Source organism: Pan troglodytes, chromosome 16 (assembly GCF_028858775.2).
Source record: "Pan troglodytes isolate AG18354 chromosome 16, NHGRI_mPanTro3-v2.0_pri, whole genome shotgun sequence".
Taxonomy (NCBI): Eukaryota; Metazoa; Chordata; class Mammalia; order Primates; family Hominidae; genus Pan; species Pan troglodytes.
In genome coordinates, this window is record NC_072414.2 from 32,927,586 (window position 1) to 32,940,786 (window position 13,201).

General features: G+C 52.8%; 1 long non-coding RNA gene across 1 annotated transcript; it reads left to right on the plus strand.

Annotated features, from left to right (window-relative positions):
• Positions 1-6,774: 6,774 nt before the first annotated feature.
• On the plus strand, positions 6,775-7,970 carry LOC134808443 (uncharacterized). The gene is made up of 3 exons (XR_010151353.1): positions 6,775-6,912; positions 7,267-7,333; positions 7,884-7,970. It is a non-coding gene; the product is annotated as an uncharacterized LOC134808443 (long non-coding RNA).
• Positions 7,971-13,201: the final 5,231 nt, after the last annotated feature.

Here is a 13,201-nt window from a genome sequence, read left to right on the forward strand (position 1 = left end):
GAATTCAGCTCATGCTCTACTTGGCAGCCCTGTGAGCAGTGTCCTTGCCACCAACCTGGACTCTGTCTCATCCTGCCCAGCTGCCCCAAGGAGGCTGGCAGGCTTGGAGCTCAGACCAGCTCTTCCTCCAGCTGCAGGGCCAGCGGCTGCCTCTTCCTAACAGCTAGGCCAGAACCCTGGTGTCCTGCTAAAGGAGCACGTGGGTTAGGGTAGGGTGATGACAACTTCTAAGGCAAGGCTAATGGCAGGGACCTGTAGCCTGGAGGACCTGGTGTCCCTTTTACTTTCAGAGTCTGAGTGCTCACTGTTGCCTCCGGGAGTGTGGTGTTGCCTGTGCCTTCCCCATTGCCATCACCTGCCCTGGTTTACCCACACTGGAATGCGGGCCCCAAGTTTACCCCCTGCCTGTCCCCAGATGTTCTTGTCTAGCCCTTGGGGACAGATCACAGCTCCAGGATCTCAGCCTGGGCCTGAGCTCCTCATCAGGAGTGGCCTCTTAGTGCTACTCAATCCCTGGACTTGCAGAATGGGGCAGAGCCAAAATGACAGGCTCTAGCAGCAGAAGAGCTTGAGGCCAAGGGCTGGGTGTGGTGGCTCATGCCTGTAATCCCACTACTTTGGGAGGCCAAGGTGGGAGAATCACTTGAGCGCAGGAATTTGAGACCAGCCTGGACAACACAGTGAGACCCCATCTCTATAAAAAATACAAAGGAAATTAAAAAAAAAAAAGTGCCTTGAGAGTCCAACCCTGCCTCCTCCTCATTGCCCAGTCACCTCGGAAAAAGCCTTCAGCCCTCTGGGTACAAGTTCACTGTGAGGGGACGATGCCGTGGGATGATGTATGGGGCAGGCTGGGTGGTATGTGTTGCTGCTGTTCTTGCGGCTGGTGTCCTGGATTGGTCTGGGTGTCTCCAGCAGGGTCAACTCCGATCAGGTTGGGCAGCTGTTGTGGCTGGGGAGGGTGCCATGCCTGGGCCGTGTGCTCATGTCTTGGCGGCCTTGTGTCTTGGCCATTGATGGGAAGAGTGTGGAGTCCAGCCAGCTTCTTCTGGGTGCCTGGTGAGGGCAACACAAAAGGAGGAGGCAGCAGGTGGCAGGGAGCCCTGGGCAGCTGCCTCCTGCGTTTCCTGGGCCTCTTGCCAGACAGCCAGAGCACAGCCCTGCTCCATCCTGGGAGCTGATGGTGGGGAGGGCTGCTTGCCAGCTGCACATAGGGGGCTTTCACCCATCAAGCCATTCGATCAGCAAGTATTTCCTTAAGCTCCCACTGTGTGCCATGCACCATTCCGGGCACGGGGATACAGCGGTAAAGAACTTCTCCTCCTCAAGGAACTTGGAGTCTAGAAACTGATGGTGACCATTCAGCGTGGAATGGGAGAAGAGGGCCTTGAGCACCCAGAAAGGGCTTCTGACTTGAGCAGGGCAGTCAGGGAAGGCCTTCTTGGCTTTCTTGGAGAGGGAACCTGAGAAGGGGCCTCTGAGGAACAGAGAGTAAGGGAACAACACGTGCCTGAGGGGAGGCAAGCTCAGACCAGCTGGAACAGAGTGGCCCGGACAGGAGACACGAGCCAGACAGGTGGCAGGACTGCCGGCCTGGTGAATTGCGCTGTGCCATGCTGCGGGGTGGCATTCCTCCTGGGTCAGTGGGGGCCTCTGGTGGATTCTGAGAAGGGCAGAGATGTGCTTAAGAGAGAACACTGGCTGAAGTCAGATTGGAGGAGAGAGGCCAGAGGGAGCTGTAGGGTGCCCAAGCTGAGGTGTGCCAGTGGGAATGGACAGTGGAGGGATTGCAGAATTGTTTAGGGGTGAGGTTGACAGCATTTGGTGGCTGGTTTGATGAGCAGAGTGAAAGGAGGGTAGAGACAGTAGGGCTGGGGCTCCTGGGACAGTGGCAGACCTGGAAAGAGTCGGGGGTAGATAGCCTTGCGTTTAAGTTAGGGGTGCCTGTGAGGGGAGGAATGACTTCCACGGGGATGTTCAGGGCAGCTGGATATGTTGGTGTGGGAGTCAGGAGAGAAAGCTGGGCTGGAGTTAGAGACTTGGGAACCATACATGTGGAGACAGGGCTTAAAGCCCTGGTAGGGGAGGAGAGGAGAACAGGGCCGGGCCAGGCCCTGAGGACCCCAGCCGCGGTGGTCTGAGCAAAGCAAGAAGAGGTGTCGGGAACAAGCGCTGGAGAGGTAGGCGGAGAACGAGGAGAGGGCAGGGTGAGGAGAGCCAGGGTGGAAGGTGTCTCCAGGAGGTGCACAACATGGTCATGTTGCCAAGATGGCCAAGATGTCAAGAGAAACGAGGACGGAAGAGTGTCCACTGGATGAAATGCCAGGGGGGGTCCCTTGTGGCTTCAGTGAGAGCAATTTCAGGAACAGTATGGGAAGCCACAAGGCAGGGCTGAGGGGCCAGTGGGAGGGGAAGCAGCTTTCAGGAAACATGGTTGCTAAGAAGAGAGAGAAACAAGGATAACTGAGGGCACAGGAGTTGCAGGGGTCTCAGGACCCCTTCACAGATGAAAAATTGTGGAGGACCCCAAGAGCTTTTGTTTATGTCGGATATAGTTATTAACATTTACTGTAGTAGTGCGGTGGCTCATGCCTGTAATCCCAGCACTTTGGGAGGCCAAAAGCGGGCAGATCACTTGAGGTCAGGAGTTCAAGATCAGCCTGGACAACATGGTGAAACCCAGTCTCTACTAAAAAATACAAAAATTAGCCAGGCGTGGTGGTGGGCACCCGTAGTACCAACTACTTGGGAGGCTGAGGCAGGAGAATCACTTGAACCCAGGAGGTGGAGGTTGCAGTGAGCCAAGATCTCGCCACTGCACTCCGCCTAGGCGACAGAGCAAGACTCTGTCTTAAAAAACAAACAAACAAAAAAAGGTTTTCTGATTGTTTCTTTTCCTTTTCAGTTGGGAAAGACTTGAGCAGGGTGATGTTTGGGTTTCCAGCCTTAGGCCGCAGCATTAGGGAATTTCAGAGTTAGCAGGGGCTGCAGAATCATCCTATCTGTGCCTCTAGGGCATGCTCCTGGAGAGCCAGGAGTCGGTGGGAAGGATCGTCCGATTCATTGCTTTTTATTGAATCTACAACAGCCCAGGCCCCTTGGCCTCCCCCTGCCGTGGGCAGCAGACAAACACAACCACCCCCGCACCTGGCCTGGGAAGGGTAACGGGAGCTCAGGGGTGGGCAAGGCTGGCTGGCTCTGGGGGCCTTAGAGAAGCGGTAGAAATCCAGTGGGTAGAAGGGGCATTCCGGCAAAGGAGAAAGGGCCACGCTGAGTGGCTGGCGCTCTGGGGCGCTGGGGAGGAGGCAGGAAGCTGCTCTGGGGTCCGATGGTGGAGGAAATATTAGAGATTCTTTTTTAGAGAAGTTGACTTCTGTAGTGATGCTTGTGTTTTTTTCACGTTTTCCTTCCCACCGCAGGGTCTCTTGTTTGTTTTGTTCTTTTTCTTTGTTTTGTCTGCTTTAAGGTAGACTAGTGTCTTGTTCAGGCCCGGAGGCTTGTACTTGTAGCCAGAGAAAGATGGGTTGCTGGCGCAAGACGTGGTGGGAGTCTGCTGAGATGTTCCGGGCAGGTGTTGGCGAGGCCTGGAGGAAAGGCAGGAGCTGGGACGGTGGTGGATCTGCCTCCTGGCAGCCCACTGGAAATAGAGGCAAGCAGGAGGGAGGAGACTGGGGATCCCAGGATTTTGCCAAGAGGGTGGGGTCTCTCATCAGCAGGGGACAGGGACTGTGCAGGACGATGTAGCCTTCGTGTACCTTTCTAGCGCTGGTGGGGTTCTCTCCAGGTTGTCCCCCACTGGGCTACAGAAAGGACCCCATTCCTCTGGGGGCTGTCATGCCCTTGAAGAGGGAAATGTCAGTTGGAGAAGCAGAAGGTGTGGGAAGAAGGACCACAAATGGGGGAGACCCCCCGTTCCCCAGGCCTGGATCCGAAGAGGGATCAGATGCTCCAGGGCTGAGGCCAGGAGAGGGGAGGCAATGATCACGGGGCGTGTCCCAGATGGCCAGAGTGTGAGCAGAGGGCCCTGCCGCTCCCTGAGGGTAGGGCGACCGTGGACCCCAGCATGGCCAGGTCAGCCCTAGTTTACTCTGTTGTTCTGGAGTAATTATGACTTTGACTCTCAAAAGTGTCTCAGTTTGGACACTAAATTACATGATAGCTGTAGAGAACTGGGACACAGCAGGGTCACTTTATTAGTGGAGCTGGTGGCTGTCAGACGGGCTTGGCCAGAGCCTGCAGGAGCCTGTCCTCTACCCTTCACCACCAGCCCAGCGGCTGGGGCCCGGCTTAGGTCACAAAGCCCGGGGTGGCAGCTAGGGAGGGCCACCGTCCTCTATCCTTCCTCTTGCTGCCTGTGGAGAGTCCCCTGCAGGCCTGTCCTTCCTCCTCAGCCTGCCCTGGCCTCACCCTTGCCTCAGGCATTTCCTTGGGCGTGAGGAGAGCTGGACACGCCTTGAAGGCTCAGCCAGGTCCTCAGCCCTTCCTGGTGGCACCATCACCCCAGGGAACTCCTGGGGTATTTTCCGCGCCCCTGCCCCGCCCCACCACCCTAGCTGATCCTTCCTGCCTCTCCTCCTTCGCCTGGGACTCTGTGCTGCGCACTCCTGGCTCTAACCCCCTGTGCCTCTTCCTCGGCCTGGCACTGCCGTCCCCATTTTGGCTCCATCCTGGGTCCTGCCCCTTGCTAGGCCTCTGCCTGTGAGAGGTGACAGCGTGCTGGCAGTCCTCAGAGCCTTTGCTTGCTCTCGGCACCTCCTCTGCCTGGGCTCCCACTTTGGCAGCATTTGAGGAGCCCTTCAGCCCACCACTGCACTGTGGGAGCCCCTTTCTGGGCTGGCCAAGGCTGGAGCCCACTCCCTCAGCTTGCAGGGAGGTGTGGAGGGAGAGGCGCGAGTGGGAACCGGGGCTGCGTGCGGCGCTTGCGGGCCAGCTGGAGTTCCGGGTGGGCGTGGGCTTGGCAGGCCCCGCACTCGGAGCAGTCGGCCAGCCCTGCTGGCCCCGGGCAATGAGGGACTTAGCACGCGGGCCAGCAGCTGCGGAGGTTGTACTGGGTCCCCTAGCAGTGCCAGCCCACCGGCGCTGTGCTCTATTTCTCACCGAGCCTTAGCTGCCTTCCCGCGGGGCAGGGCTCGGGACCTGCAGCCCGCCATGCCTCAGCCTCCCACCCACTCCGTGGGTTCCTGTGCAGCCCGAGCCTCCCCGACGAGCGCCACCCCCTGCTCCACGGTGCCCAGTCCCATCGACCACCCAAGGACTGAGGAGTGCGGGCGCATGGCACCGGGACTGGCAGGCAGCTCTACCTGCAGCCCCGGTGCGGGATCCACTAGGTGAAGCCAGCTGGGCTCCTGAGTCGTGGGGACGTGGAGAGTCTTTATGTCTAGCTCAGGGATTGTAAATACACCAATCAGCACCCTGTGTTTAGCTCAAGGTTTGTGAGTGCACCAATCTACACTCTGTATCTAGCTCAAGGTTTGTAAACACACCAATCAGCACACTGTGTTTAGCTCAAGGTTTGTGAATGCACCAATTGACACTCTGTATCTAGCTGCTCTAGTGGGGCCTTGGAGAACCTGTGTGTGGAAACTCTGTATCTAATTAATCTGATGGGGAGGTGGAGAACCTTTGTATCTAGCTCAGGGATTGTAAACGCACCAATCATCGCCCTGACAAAACAGGCCACTCGGCTCTACCAATCAGCAAGATGTGGGTGAGGCCAGATAAGAGAATAAAAGCAGGCTGCCCGAGCCTGCATTAGTGACCCACTCGGGTCTCCTTCCGCAGTGTGGACGCTTTGTTCTTTCGTTTGTATGCAATAACCCTTGCTGCTACTCGCATTTTGGGTCCACACTGCTTCTATGAGCTGTAACACTTACCGGGAAAATCTGTAGCTTCACTCCTGAGACCACGAACCCACTGGAAGGAACAAACAACTCCTGATAGTGCTACCTTAAGAGCTATAACACTCACCGTGAAGGTCTACAGCTTCACTCCTGAGCCAGCAAGACCACAAATCCACCAGAAGGAAAAAACTCCGAACACATCTGAACATCAGAAGGGACAGACTCCAGACGGGCCACCTGAAAAGCTGTAACACTCACCACGAGGGTCCGCGGCTTCATTCTTGAAGTCGGTGAGACCAAGAACCCACCAATTCGGGACACACTTGGACCATCGGCTTCCCAGGAAGTGTCAGTCCTGGGGTGCCCATGCCCAGAAGCCCACCCCAGCCCTGCCAGTCACCTCCCAGCTGAGTTAGGAACCTGGGGCTGAGCTCCCTCCTCAACCTTAAAAACTTCTCATCTCACCTGTCCCGAGGATGTGCGGTACCTGCCCTACTTCTACCACCCTCACCCCACTCTTTCCCCAGGCTAGCGTCATGATGTCTAAACGTATCTATCATCCCGTTCTGTGCCCTGTATATTCATTTTCCACATAATTTAAAATGTAGGTCTGGCTAAACCCCCTCCACATGGACAACGTGGGCCCTACTCTCCACAGACTCCAGCCACCTGCGACCCTTTCTGCTTCATGCTACGTGTGATCACTCAGCCTTTTCTCCTGCTGCTGTCCTGACCGAGATGCTTCTCCAACCAGCTTGTCCACCCTTTCACACCCCTCAGCACCCGCCCTGGCTTCATGCGGCCGCCTGGTACTCTCCCTGCCGCCTCTGCCCAGATCTGTTCTGTGCCCAGCACATGTTATTGGCTTCATCTACTTGCAGGTCTGTCCTTACTAACTCGAACACCCCCGAGGACAGGAACGGTTTATCCCAGCATGGAGCACAGTTCCGGGGCCCTAGGAGGAGCTCAGAGGACCTGTGGGAAATGTTCCCATGGGCAATGACTCCCTGAATGTAACGTCGCATGTGACCTTGGAGGGAAAGACCCCATAGAAACCTAATCATATTCAAGGGTAAGTGCCAGCTTGGCTCCCCAGGCTATTATTCAATCTGAAGGTTTATGTGCAAAGCACAGGAATGTGGGGCTGGAAGCCACATGGGCAAGGGCAGACCAGCCAGGCATGGAGCCCCTGGCAGGTGCCTGATTGCGGCAGCGCAGACCGTGCTGCTGGCCCCCACCTCCATTTTGGATGGGTTTTTTTTTTTCCTCCTTTGATCTGTGAGAGGCCAGGGCCCTAAATGCATACCAGGGGAAGGGGCTGCCTCTTGCTAGTTCCCCTACCTGCGGTGCTAAGCTAAAGGGGCGTTTGTGTATCTTTCATGGAGTGGCGCCCCCACATCCGCCGTCTCTCTCCTTGTTCCCACAGGAAAGGAGCTTGGCTTTCCTGGGCACAGCCTAATGGTGTTGGTGACTGGGATAGGAAGGGGACTCAGGTAAGTAATGTACCCACTTGCAGCTTTTCTCCAGCCAGGCACAGCCCCTCATGGGGCCCAGTCGTGTCCTATAGCCAGGCAAAGAGGGTGGCAGGAGAAGGGAAGGGGCTCTGGTAGGAAGGACGGGGAGCCCATGGGTGGTGAAAGCTGATGACAAGCTGCCCACGTGGGATGCTTTCCATAGGAGCAGGCCCTCGCCTATGGGGGTTTCCAGAGGGAGACCCAGTTCCTGCTCACAGGCCAGCTGCAGCCCAAGCAACGTGATATGCACTGACAGGAGCTGGTGGGGCAGAAACCTGGGACCCCCCCCCCCTTCCCCGCCACAGGCAGGGACCTTCTCACCTTGGAGCTCGAACCCTCCATTTCCTCATCCTAAAATCTCATCCCTACCAGCTCTAGCCTAGCTAATTTGTCACTCAGGCTTCAGGGCTCAGCTGAGATGTCACCTCCTCTGAGAAGCCTTCCCTGAAGCTTCCCTACCCCTGACCACCTAGATCTGGCTTTGGGGCCCTGCCATGCATCTCTGCCACCCGTGTTGTTTCTCTTGCAGCTTCTATTGTATCATGTTCTCATCGATTCCTCCTTATCCTGACTGTGAGCCCAAGAGGGCAGGGACCAAGGTCCTAATGTATCCCAGCGGAGCGTACACACAGTAGGTACCTACATCGTGTTGGTTGACTGAAAGTCCTCTCACCCAGCAGGAGGCAGGCAGTGATGAGGGGACCTCAGAGGGGTGCTCTGGACTGTTACCTCAGAAGAGGAACTATGCAGAGTGGGGCGGGCTAGCTGGGGATGCAGCCGAGGGAGGAGACTGACCTACTATGACCACCCCACATCTCCGCAGGCACCAGGGCTCGCCCCCTGGGTCAGGGCATCGGACTGTTGTTTAGATGCAAAGAAAGAGTCCTGGGCTGGGAGTCTGGAGCTTCCAGTCTGTTTTCAGCGGTGTGTTTTAGTCAAGGCATTTTTACACTCTCTGGACCTCGGTCTCCTCAAATGCAAAATGAAGAACTGGACCGGAAACTTTTTCTCGTCCAGTTCCAATAGCTCATCTTTTGCACGAAGGACATGGGCTCGGAGTCGGAGGAATTGGGTTCAAGAGCTGGGGCTCTACTTACCAGGTGTAAGTCCTTGGCCAGGTTACTTAATCTCCCAAAGCTGCAATTTTCTCACCTGTAGAGCAGGACTGACAATCATTAGCTACCTCTCAGATTCTTGGGATTAGATATGCTTTCAGGTGAAAACACTCCATACGCTAAGGCACTATGTGAATGTTGGTTGTTGTTGTTGTTGTTTTTCTTTTTATTTAATCACTTGGCGACAGGGTCTCCATAGGTTGCCTAGGCTGGTCTCAAAACCCCGGGCTCAAATGATCCTCCCATCTTGGCCTTCCAAAATGCTGGATTTATAGGCAGGAGCCACCCACCCAGCCTGGTTATTATTGCTCTTGATAGCATTATTTTTCGCCAATACCCAATTAGTTATTGGATGATTTCTCATCTCACTAGAGTTAAGCTCCAGTAAGGCAGGAGCTGGCATGTTCCTGTTTTTTGTTTTTTGAGATGGAGTCTCTCTCTGTTGCCCAGGCAGGCTGGAGTGCAGTGACACAATCTCAGCTCACTGCAACCTCCGCCTCCCAGGTTCAAGCGATCCTGCCTCAGCCTCCCAAGTAGCTGGGATTACAGGTGCACACCACCATGCCCAGGTGTTGTGTATTTTTAGTAGAGATGGGGTTTCACCATGTTGGCCAGGCTGATCTCAAACTCCTGGCCTCAGGTGATCCGCCTGCCTCAGCCTCCCAAAGTGCTGGGATTACAGGCGTGAACCATTGCACCTGGCCTAGTGTTGTATTCTTGGTGGCCAGCTCAAAGCCTGGCTTGTCTTAGGCCCTTGAAAGATTTATTTGCTCAATAAATAAATGCTAAATGAGTTGAATGGAATGAATGAATGAACTCCACTTAGCAGGGCAAATAAGGTAGACTGGGTTGGAGGGACAGAGGGAAGTGTGGGAGGAGGCAGGGAGCAGAAATGCCTCCCGGGCTGCCCGGGCTGTGCTGCGTTGGGAGAGGCAGGAGGGAAATAGGGAAAAAAACTAAGGGCAGTGAGACAAGGCCACTTCCCAATCCTTCCTGGGCGAGATGCCTTGCAGGGGCCCCTGTGTCTGAGCCCTCTCCCTGGTCATGCTCTCCTCCACTTCTCACACCCCCTGCCAGGTCAGCAGGCGGAGGAAGGAGGGCTGGCTGCAGCCAGGCCATTCTGGTTTGTTTACCAACAGCACAATCCTCCTGGGTCATGACACAGTCAGCAGCATCTGACCCAGTTAAATATATCTCCTCTACTGGCCTGGACCACACAGCCAGCCCCTGCAGGTCATGTAGACCAGGGACCACCCGCTTATCCTTCTGGCTTGGCGCTGGGCCACCTCCTGACCCCAGAGCCCTGTGTCCCCAGGGAGCAAATGGCTGATCTGGGTCTAAACTAAACTGCAGTCTCTAGTTGAACTCATGTAGATAGTTTCATCTTGGACAGAATCGGAGAATTTAAGAGGAGAAAACTATTTGTCCAGCAGTAAACAATAAAATGGCTCATCTCCCTTGGACTGCATATTTGCAGTCATGAATGTTTATGAAGAGTATTTGCTAATGTTAAGAAACATTTTAGTCTCTTTACATAACTATTAATGTTATTACGGTAGTGTTAAGTGGGACAAAAAGCATACAAAATTAGATATATAACGTGAGTGTAATCCTGTTTTTTAAAAAGCATATAAATGTGTCTGGAAGGAATCTTAAACTGTCAACATAATTTGCCTCCCAAGAGGGGAACCGGGCTCCAGGGGATGGGGTAGGAGAGAGACTTTTTCTTTTTATGCCCTTTTGTATGTTTTTAATTTTGAACTGTGCAAGTTTATCATGTATTCATAAGTAGAGAAGTAAAAAAACAGATCTGACAAAAAGCTTTTATGCACAAAAAGAGAAGGTCCACAAATAACACTCAGAGGGTAGAGTGCTCATTTTGGTGATGGGTGGCGAAGAGGGGCTCCCTTCTCTACCGAGAGAAAAGCTGGTCCTATGCCCAGATAAACCAAAACATCAGCCTTACAAACCGGTGCAAGTGATTATCAAAGCTCAGCATCTGAGGCATAACAAAGACATACCTGCTTTAAAATATTTCCCCATGGCGCCTGAAATTGCAGCCTTTGGAGTCATTCCTTCGTCTGAAGTACAACTTCTCCAAAGTCTCCTTGTAAACATTCAGGGGTAGCGGGGGTTACCATGTTATTTTTATGTTTAGTGTTATATTATTTTTTGAGATGGAGTCTTGCTCTCTGGCCCAGGCTGGAGTGCAGTGGCACGATCTCAGCTTACTGCAACCTCTGCCTCCCAGGTTCAAGCTATTCTCCTGCCTCAGCCTCCTGAGTACCTGGGATTACAGGTGCTGCCGCCATGCCCGGCTAATTTTTTGTATTTTTAGTAGAGACGGGATTTCACCATGTTGGGCAGGCTGTTCTGGAACTCCTCACCTCCAGTGATCAGCCTACCTCGGCCTCCCAAAGTGCTGGGGTTACAGGCATGAGCCGCCGTGCCTGGCCATGTTATTTTATCACATGAACTGAATTGAAATAGGCGAGACACACTATAAGAAAGTTTTAACTGGTGTCTCACTCCTGTAATCCCAGCACTTTGGGAGGCCAAGGTAGGATCACTTGAGCCCGTGAATTTGAGACCAGTTTGAGCAATACAGTGAGACCTTAGCTTTACAAAAATTTCTTTAAAAAGTTTTGATTGAAGTCATTTCTTGTTTTTGAGTTTATTCTTAATTTTCCGTAAAAATATAAACTTTCTCCTAATAGCACTGATTATAAAATAGCACATGGTCAAGTAGCAAATTTGGAAAATACAGAATGTTATAAATTTAATAAATCAGGCATGGTGGCTCACGCTTATAATTCACGTACTTTGGGAGGCAGAGGTAGGAGGATCACTTGAGTTCAAGGACCAGCCTGGGCAACATGGCAAAACCCTGTCTCTAAAAAAAAAAAAAAGAAAAAAAAAATTAAAATCAGCTGGGTATGGTGGAAGGCACCTATAGTCTCAGTTACTCAGAAGTGTGAGGTGGGAGGATCACTTGAGCCTGGGAGATGGAGGCTGCAGCGAGCCAAGATCATGCCACTGTACTCCAGCCTAGGCGACAGAGTGAAACCTGTCTCAAAAAAAAAAAGAATTTAAAAATTGAACCATGTGCATCACATCCCTGAGGGAGCACTGAGCCTGGCACATTCCAAGAGGAAAAAAAAATGTTAGATAGCAGTGTGGCAGGCTAAAGTTGCAAGGCCTGAGGATCCCATTAGTTCTGCAGCCTTTGTTGAGCCCAGCAGGAAACCACTAAGGACTTGGAAGCAGAACAGTGACAGAAGTGTTTTTTGTTTGTTTACATGCCGGGTCTTGCTATTGTTGTCCAGGCTGGTCCTGAACTCCTGGCCTCAAGCAATGCTTCCACCTCAGCCCCCCAAGTATCTGGGATTACAGGGAAGAGCTACTGTGCCTGGCTCAGTGACAGGTTTGTAAAAGAACACTTGAGCTGGGCCGGGCACAGTGGCTCACACCTGTAGTTCCAGCACTTTGAGAGGCTGAGGCAGGAGGATGGCTTGAGCTCACAAGTTCAAGATCAGCCTGGGCAACACAGTGAGATCCCATCTCTACGTTTTGTTTTTTTTTTAAATTAGCCAGGTATAGATGGTGCACCCTTGTAGTTCCAGGTACTCAAGAGGCTAAGGTAGGAGAATCTCTTGAGCCTGGGAGGTCAAGGTTACAGTGAGTCGTGATCATGTCACTGCACTTCAGCCTAGGTGACAGAGTGACACCCCTGTCTCAAAAGACAACACTTGAGCTGTAGATTGTATCAGAATAAGAGGTATCCATTATGCTTGGAGAAATTTAAAAACGAGATAAAGGGTATTCTGGAATAGGCTGTTCATATGTACTAGAAATAGTAAAGGAATATGAGAAGTAGGATATGCTAGAAATACAGAAATAAAATGACATAAAAAAAAAAGAACTTAGAAATCATTCATAATTCCACCATCCAGGAAAGCTGACTTCCTTCTAGTGCTCCCTCTTTGTGCCCTATTTTTCTCCCAAGAGTATATTCTGAGCATTTTCCCATGATATCAAATATTCTTGAGAATATGATTTTTAATGACCACCTAATCATTCTATCATATAGATATGCAAACATTTATTTCACCAGTCCTATGTTGTGAGGCATTTGGGTTGTCTCAATTTTTTGCTAGGTTCAATTATGCTGTCACGGACTTTTCGTCCAAGTTGCATGTAACGGAAAACCGAGTTCAAACAAGCATGAAGCAAACCAGGAGTCAGTGGTGAAACCCAACAGTTAAGAGGAAGGGAGCTTTGGGCAAGGCTTAGTCAGGGATCCTGCTCCATTTCCCTGGAGTTTGCCCTTCTCTGTTGGCAGTGGTGCCATCAGGCTGGCTCCTCTGCAGCCCTTGGGTGATAAACTTTTCTGTTCATGACCATGGGAGTGGCCTGTTTTGCTCTGACTGGGCCACCTGATGAAAGGCTAGGGATGAGGGAGGGAAGCTAGCCCTGACTGCCTTGGGTCTGGGTTCCCTGTCTGTCCTTGAGCGGGCAACTGTGGCAAGACGTGAGGGTGGCTGTTGCGTGATGTCGGGGGTGGGGGGAAATTTTGAGGAGATAACCAAAGAACATCCTCCGGCTACTCAGAGAGGGCCTGTAGACCAGCAGCCTCCACATCACCTGGGAACTTACTGGACATGACTCCCAGACCTAGCAGATCAGTCTGCATTTTTAATAAGAGTCCCAGGAGACAGTTCTCACATTAAAG